Raw genomic sequence first — 8,330 nt, 5'->3', positions numbered from 1 at the left:
GCATGAGCAATGAACTGAGGCAGAGACTTGGGTGCCAGTCCGGCCAGGATGTTGATCTGACTATATGTGGCTCGTCCACTCTGTCTGTGCTCAAAGGACCACTAACCCAAGAAACCCAGAAGGGAGCCTCTGCCAAGCAAGGTAGCGGGAAGCCATCGTTTCCCTGCGAGGGCATGCGCACGTGGGGCCGAGATTCCACCTAAATGTCTACATGAACAGGACGACTCTGCAAACAGATCGGCATCATCGAGTTTCCAAAACAGGAGAAAGTGTAAGCCTCTCCAGCCTCCTTGGATTGTGGCCCAAATTCTTCTAGGGAGTAACAGCTCCATGGCATCATCGAATCTGGAATCTAAATATTTGCTTTAGGAGATTATAGGAAGCCTGTGAAATCACAGACAATGTCCTGACTTTGTACTCCCATATACAGGTCATTCTTTATGTTTATTGAAATGCAGAAAAGGGTTATATCTCTATCACTCTTTATTCCTTAAATTGTTTCTTCCAGCCTTCCCTTTCTTTGTGTCTATTCATTAATTTTCTTAATTTGGTATCTGGATTTTATAGAACACTTTACAATTTAACACCTCTTTTGCTTCCTTCTCATAACAGCCCTGGTCATCGCCTTCATAATCATATTTTCTTACAACTATGTATTGCTCTTCACAGTTCATAAAACACATAGTCATGATCTCATGAACCCCCCCAGAAGCCACAGGAGGCCGATAAAGCCATTGCTATTATACATATTTTACAGGTGAAAAAACTGCCAGCTAAAGAAGTTAAATCACTTGCTCCAGGCTGCTAAGCTCAATGGTTGAGTTGAGAATTGAACCCAACCTTCTCACTGCTTCACTTTGTGCTTTAGACCCCACCCTATGTCAACAAGGTCTCACACTTGGGCTTTTACAGATCTTATTCAAGACTTAGATTTTTCTTTCATAAAATTTTTTTAAAATTTAATTTTTATTGGAGTATAGTTGATTTATAATATTGTGTTAGTTTCTGCTGTACAGCAAAGTGAAGTGGTTATACATATACATATCTCCACTCTTTTTTAGATTCTTTTCCCATATAGGTCATTACAGAATATTGAGTAGAGTTCCCTGTGCTATATAGTAGGTTCTTATTAGTTATCTATTTTATGTATAGTAGTGTATGTATATGTCAATCCCAATCTCTCTTTCATAAAACTTAAAAAAAATGTAAATGAATGAATTGTGTGATTTATAAGGCAAAAATGTGTACATTAAAAGACAGTCATGGACTTCCTAGGTGGCACAGTGGGTAAGAATCTGCCTGCCAATGCAGGGGACACGGGTTTGATCCCTGCCCCAGGAAGATACCACAAGCCGCGGAGCAACTAAACCTGTGCGCCACAACTATTGAGCCTGCACTCTAGAGCCTGTGAGCCACAACTATTGAGCCCATGTGCCACAACTAGTGAAGCCCATGCTCCTAGAGCCCGTGCTCTGCAACAAGAGAGGCCACCACAATGAGAAACCCGTGCACCACAAGGAAGAGTAGCCCCACTCGCCGCAACTAGAGAAAGCCCTTGTGCAGCAACGAAGACCCAACACAGCCAATTAAATAAATAAATAAATAAATTTATAATAAAAAAAAGACACTCACATATTTGGGTGCTAAATAAACATTTTGTGGTGCAAATTACCACCCCCCCCCCAGATGTCCAAAATGGATTAGCACCATTAGACATTATTCAGCAGTAGCTGCTCAATAAACCTGTTGCTGGATGGATGGATGGATGGATGGATAGATGGATGAATGGATGAGCTAGTGGGTGGATGGATGGATGTGGTGCTGGTCCCATTCTGGGTCCTGGAGATACAACATTGAGTAAAACAGGCAAGTACCCTGCTCCACATCACTCACAGTCAAGTGGAGAGACAGACTTCCCACACACAGTCTCAGTTATGTCTGATGAGTGTTATAATGTTAAATGTTAACTTTCTTCTAGGATGGATTCAGGTGGATCAGTCCCTTAGGCCCATAGGTACAGTGCCTGAGGCCCCCAAGCCTTTTAGGAAACTAATGACACATGAACCCCGTAAAACAACAAAAAATGCAATGATCCTAAAATACTGCAGGGAGTATGCAAAACCAAAAAGAAAAAATATTTAGATATCTATAAGATGTAATATATTAACTTTGTTAAACCAACTTTATTCAATTTTGTCTTTATTATTTGTTGAAATTTTCATTACAATTGAAAACAATTTAAGGTTAGAATTTCCCACATCACAAGATTTCCAGAGGAAGCTCAAAGATTTCCCAGACATTACAAGCAATCCTAAAGTACACAAGCAACATAACCAAGCAATTTCAGAAGCATAATTATAAAAAGACTTTCAAAAAACTTACAGGAAGCAGCAGGGAAGGTGGCGCACACATCTCCAGCCGCCACCACCCACAGCAGTGGCGCCAGTGAACACAACGACCTGCAACCCCTGCTGCCCCCCACCCCCCAACAGCGGTGGAGTGCAGGAACCAGGCAACCCTGGACGTGATGGAGGTGCCCACCATCCCAGTACTCAGACAGGGATGGCAGCAGGAGCAGCAGCAGCAGGGCAGCAGCAACTCCAGAAACAACAAGCAGCGACAATGAGGGTGACCATGCGGACAGAGGCGGTGGAGGGTGGAAAGCGCCCATTTTCAAATGTAGCCAGAGGCAACTTATGTAAAGGCGACCAAAATCCTGTGCTACAGCACCACTGAAAAACAAAAGAAAGACCTCTAATTATTAACTACTGAATTGTTAGAATCAAGTTAAAAGCTTTACCTAAAGAAGAAAGGTATTCATTATTTTATGTGTACCAGCAGAGGAACAACTCCTCAAACACCATGAAAAACCACAGAGGTGGGACTTCCCTGGTTATCCAGTGGCTAAGGCTCTGTGTTCCCAATGCAGGGTACCTGGGTTGGATCCCTGGTCAGGGAACTAGATCCCAGAGGCCGCAACTAAAGATCCTGCATGCCGCAACTAAGACCCAGCACAGCCAAATAAATAAATAAATAAATAAATAAATATTTTTTTAAAAAATCCACAGTCATGTGATGTCACAAAAAGAAAATGGCAATTCTCTAGAAACCAAATTTAAAGTCGTGGAATATTTGGTTTAACTGATAAAGAATTCAAAATAGCTGTCATGAAGAAGCCCAGCAAGCTACAAGAAAACTCAGAAAGGCAGTTCAATGAACTCAGGAATAAAATTAATGAACAGAAGGAATATTTTACCAAAGAGATTGAAATTCTAAAAAAGAATCAAACAGAAATTCTGGAGCTGAAGTATTCAGTAAATTAGATGAAGAATGCATTAGAAAGCACTGCAAATAGAGTAGACCATATGGAAGAGAGAATTAGCAAGCTCAAAGATAGACATCTAGATGTGATACAGATAGAAGAGGAGAGAGAAATAAGATAGAAGAAGAGGAAGAGGAAGAAGAAGAAGAAGAAAGGAAGAAGAAAAGAAGAAGGAGGAGGAGGAGAAGAAGAAGAAGAAGAAGAAGAAGAAGAGGAAGAGGAAGAGGAAGAGGAAGAAGAAATTCCAAGCAAAATATTTGACTCCAATAGGAAGGACAACATAAGAAAAATGAGTATCCCAGCAGAAGAAGAGAGGGAGAAGGGAGCAGAGTTTGTTCAAAGAAATAATAGGGATTTTCCTGGTGGTCTAGTGGTTAGAATTCAGCACTTTCACTGCTGTGGCCCAGGTTGGGGAATTGAGATCCACAAGCTGAGTGGTGTGGCAAAAAAAGAAAGAAAGAAAAAGAAAGAAAGAAAGAAAGAAAGAAAGAAAGAAAGAAAGAAAGAAAGAAAGAAAGAAAGAAAGAAAGAAAGAAAGAAAGAGAAAGAAAGAAAGAAAAAGAAAGAAAGAAAGAAAGAAAGAAAGAAAGAAAGAAAGAAAGAAAGAAAGAAAGAAAGAAAGAAAGAGAAAGAAAAGAAGAAAGAAAGAATAGCTGGAAATTTCCCAAACTCAGGACCAGAACTGGATATACAAGGCTATAAAGTTAAGAGAACGCCTAATTACCTCAATGTAAGATACATTATATTAAAACTGCCAAAAGTCAAATGACAAAGAAAGAATTTTAAAGCAGCCAAGGGGGGTTGGAGGGGAAACATGTTAACCTTCATAGGAACCCCCATTAAGCTCTCAGCAGATGTCTTAGCAGTAACTCTACAGGCTGGGAGGGAATGGAATGACAGACTCAAAATACTGAAAGATAAACAGTGTCAGCCAAGAGTACTGTACCCAGCAAAGTTATCCTTCAGCTATGAAGGAGAAATAAAAGCTCTCCCCCAAAAAGTAAAAGTTGAGAGAGTTCATTACCACTAGTCCTGCCTTATAAGAAATGTTGAAAGGAGCTCTTCTGCTTGAAACAAAAAGGCAAAGTTCACCGCAACAGAGACCCCCTCATGCCACAATTAGAGAAAGCCCGTGCTCAGCAAAGAAGACCAAACACAGCCCCAATAAATAATTTATTTAAAAAATACATATGTTTCAACCTATTAGTTTAAAAAAATAAAGTTCCTGACCCTCTCCAGAAGGCGTTCCTTCCCAGAGTACTCAGAGGCAGGATGCTGAAGACAAGGCCTGTCCTACCCTCAGAACTCAGCCCCAGTGCAAACCTCTACTCAGAGTGAAAAATTCACATTCCAAGTTTGATAGAAAACTCTCCATTCATACTAAACTGTAGTCAGAAACTTGTTATTTCTACATCCTGGAAGAGATATTTTGAATTTCCCAAAGAAATACTTAAAGAAATAAATTCCCCAAAACTGAAATTGTGACCTCAATCTGAGAAATTTAATTTCATGCCTCCAAATGGATATTATGGACATTGGTTTGTTTTTCGGGGCGTACATAACTCTATTTATATGGAAACTGTGCACCAAGGAACCACATGGCATCCATCATACAACTGGAGAGTAATTATTGGTTCCTTTCTGTTGTCTAAACCACAGCCACACAATAACATATTAAAACTGTAAAAAAAAAAAAAAAAAAGACAAAGGTACACAAAACTTTCCCTAAGGTGATAAATAGAATCAGAAAATTGCAACTCTATATCAGAATAGGTTATTAAGCAGTTAATTATAGCATAAAGGTTAAAAATAGCTATAGCTACTTCAATTTGCTAACTTACAACATAAAAAGGGATAATTTGAGACAATAAAAACATAAAAAAAGAAGAGGAAAAGGACAGAACCCATATAGACAAATGAACATATGATGCTATCAGCAGAAAAAGGACTATTTTAACTATGAGACATTTTATACAAACCTCATGGTAACCACAAGACATAAAACTAGAGCAGAGACATGAAACATAAAAGAGGGGAAACTGAGAAAAACATCATATGAGAACAGCAAACAAAAATGGCAAGCACTGGAAACACAGAAACCCAGGAAAAAGAAACAATGGCAATATAGAGCAACCAGAAAACAAAAGATAAGATGGCAGTACTAAGTTCTCATTTCACCCTAAATATAATGGATTGAATTCACAAATCAAAAGGCAGAGTGGCTGAATGGATTAAAAAACAACACCCAGGGACTTCCTAGTTGGCACAGCGAATAGGAATCTGCCTGCCAATGCAGGCTATATGGGTTCAATCCCTGCCCCAGGAAGATCCCACATGCTGCAGAGCAACTAGGCCCATGCGCCACAACTATTGAGCCCACGTGCTGCAACTACTGAAGCTCACGTGCCTAGAGCTTCTGCTCCGCAGCAGGAGAGGCCACTGCAATGAGAAGCCTGCACACCCCAATGAAAAGTAGCCCCTGCTCACCACAACTAGAGAAAGCCCATGTGCAGCAGTGAAGACCGGATGCAGCCAATAAATAAATAAATAAATTTATAAAAAACAAAAACAAAAAACAAAAAAAACAAGACCCAACTATATGCAGTCTCCAGGAGACTTACCTCAGCTCTAAAGATAAACATAGACTCAAAGTGAAGGGATGGAAGATGATACTCCAAGCAAACGGCAGCCAGAAGAAAGTAGGTGTAGCCCTACTCATATCAGACAAAAAGACCTCAAGCCCCAAAAGGTGGCAAGAGACAAAGATGGACATTATATAATGATAAAGGGGACATTTCATAAGAAGGTGTAACATTTATTAATATAGTTATTAATACATATGCCCCAACATAGGAGCACCAAAATACATAAAGCAATTATTAACAGACTAAAGGGAGAAATTGACAGCAACACAATAACAGTAGGGGACTTTAACACCCAACTTATATCAATGGATATATCATCCAGACAGAAAGTCAACAAGGAAACAGAAGCCTTAAATGAAGCATTAGACCAGATGAACTTAAGTACAACATGCACAAAAAAATTACAGGTTAGTATCTGTAATGAACATAGATGCAAAAATCCTTAACAGAATATTAGCAAACTGAATACAATTCAGTCATTAAAAATATGGAATACTACTCAGTCATAAAAAATATGAAATCTTGCCATTTGCAACAACATGGATAGACCTTGAGTGTTATGCTAAGTAAAATAAGTCAGACAGAGAAGACAAACATTGCATGATTTCACTCATATGTGGAATATAAAAATAAATAAATAACCAAACCAAACAAAAACAAACACAAAGACACAGAGAAAAGGTTAGTAGTTATCAGAAAGGATGGGAAGTGGGGGGATAGCAAGATGGTTGCTAAAGGGGGTCAACTATATGGTAACAGATGGAAAATAAACTTTTGGGGGGGACTTCCCTGGTGGCGCAGTGGTTAAGAATCCGCCGGCCAATGCAGGGGACATGCATTCAATGCCTGGTCCGGGAAGATCCCACATGCTACAGAGCAACTAAGCCCATGTGCCACAACTACTGAGCCCATGTGCCACAACTGCTGAAGCCTGTGCCTAGAGCCCATGCTCCACAAGAAGAGAAGCCACCGCAGTGAGAAGCCCGTGCACCCCAACCAAGTGTAGCTCCCACACGCCACAACTAGAGAACACTCGCATGCAGCAATGAAGACCCAATGCAGCCAATAAATAAATAAGTAAAATAAAAATAAATTTATTAAAAAAAGAAAAAAAAAACTTTTGGTGGTGAGCACGCAGTAGTGCATATAAAAGTTAAAATGTAATATACATATGAAACATATAATGTGATAAATCAATGTTACCTCAGTTCTTTAAACAAGGAGAAGAGCTGGAGGATGGAAGAAAACATTCGAATAAATTTTTAAAAACTTACATGATTTGTATGTGCATTTTAATATGTTACCAGCTATCAAAAATGAGAATGCCTGGGTTCTGCAGTTGTGGAGAACAGTCCCTGACTGATGGAATCAGCCTAACTACGGGCTTCTCATTTCAGAGAATCACTGGGCTTTATGATTCAGTTACAATATTTATAAGATGATTTTTGAGCTCAGATCATTTTTTTTTTAAAGGAAGGGAGGGAGGAGGGAGGGGAAGAAGTTGAGAGAGAGAAATTTTTGACCCTGGCATGGCTGCTGCTCTCAGTGGCAGTCCGTATCTTCTGCCAAAAGATACAGAGCTGCTGAGATATGGGTTTGTTCTCAAATAGGTATGGCAAATCCATAATCTACTTTTCTTAGCTCCAGTACCCAATGCCCTGGCCATTCAGACACCTCATGGACACTGACATTAATCCTGCACTTAAACAGCAGCCCCACTGCAAAACCAAAGAGGGTGCTGCACAGAGGGATTTATTTCTCTGCGTTCTCTCTCCATGACTGAGAGCAGGGAAGCAGGACTGTAGCAGAAAGAGCAGAGGGATTGCTCACCAGCAATGTGTAACCTCCAGATTAAAGGAGGCTAAAGAAGTGACAGCTGAAGGCCACGCATAATCTTGGATTGGCGCCTCACAATGGTGGGGGCAGGGGAATACACATAATGGACATGATCGGGGCAGTTGGTGAAATCTGAACAAGGACTATAGTTTATCGTATTGCAGCAATGATAGTTTACTTATTTTGATAGAGAAACTCCTTGTTGCTAGAAAAAGTGCTCTGAAGTATTTGGAGGGGAACTGGACCTGTTTGCTACTTGAGTGATAGCAGCAATAATGAGCATGAGAGTGGTTCTTGTAAGAAAGTGGACACCCTCTCCCTGGAGGCTGGGGACAAGGTGGACACCTCTCTTTGTGGCGAAGTATCCTCCCCCAGAGCTTTCCAGATCCGCAGTTGCCAGAGAGCCAAGACCCCGCGAGTCCTAATGCCTCTCATGATGTAACTTGCTGATGAGGAGAGTGGGTGGGGACGTTCCAGAGTTTGAGGAGTGGTGGCCAGAAATTCAGACCTTCAGGACAGTAAAAGCA

This window comes from Hippopotamus amphibius, chromosome 9, assembly GCF_030028045.1.
Source record: "Hippopotamus amphibius kiboko isolate mHipAmp2 chromosome 9, mHipAmp2.hap2, whole genome shotgun sequence".
NCBI lineage: Eukaryota > Metazoa > Chordata > Mammalia > Artiodactyla > Hippopotamidae > Hippopotamus > Hippopotamus amphibius.
This window is presented reverse-complemented; position numbering follows the sequence as displayed.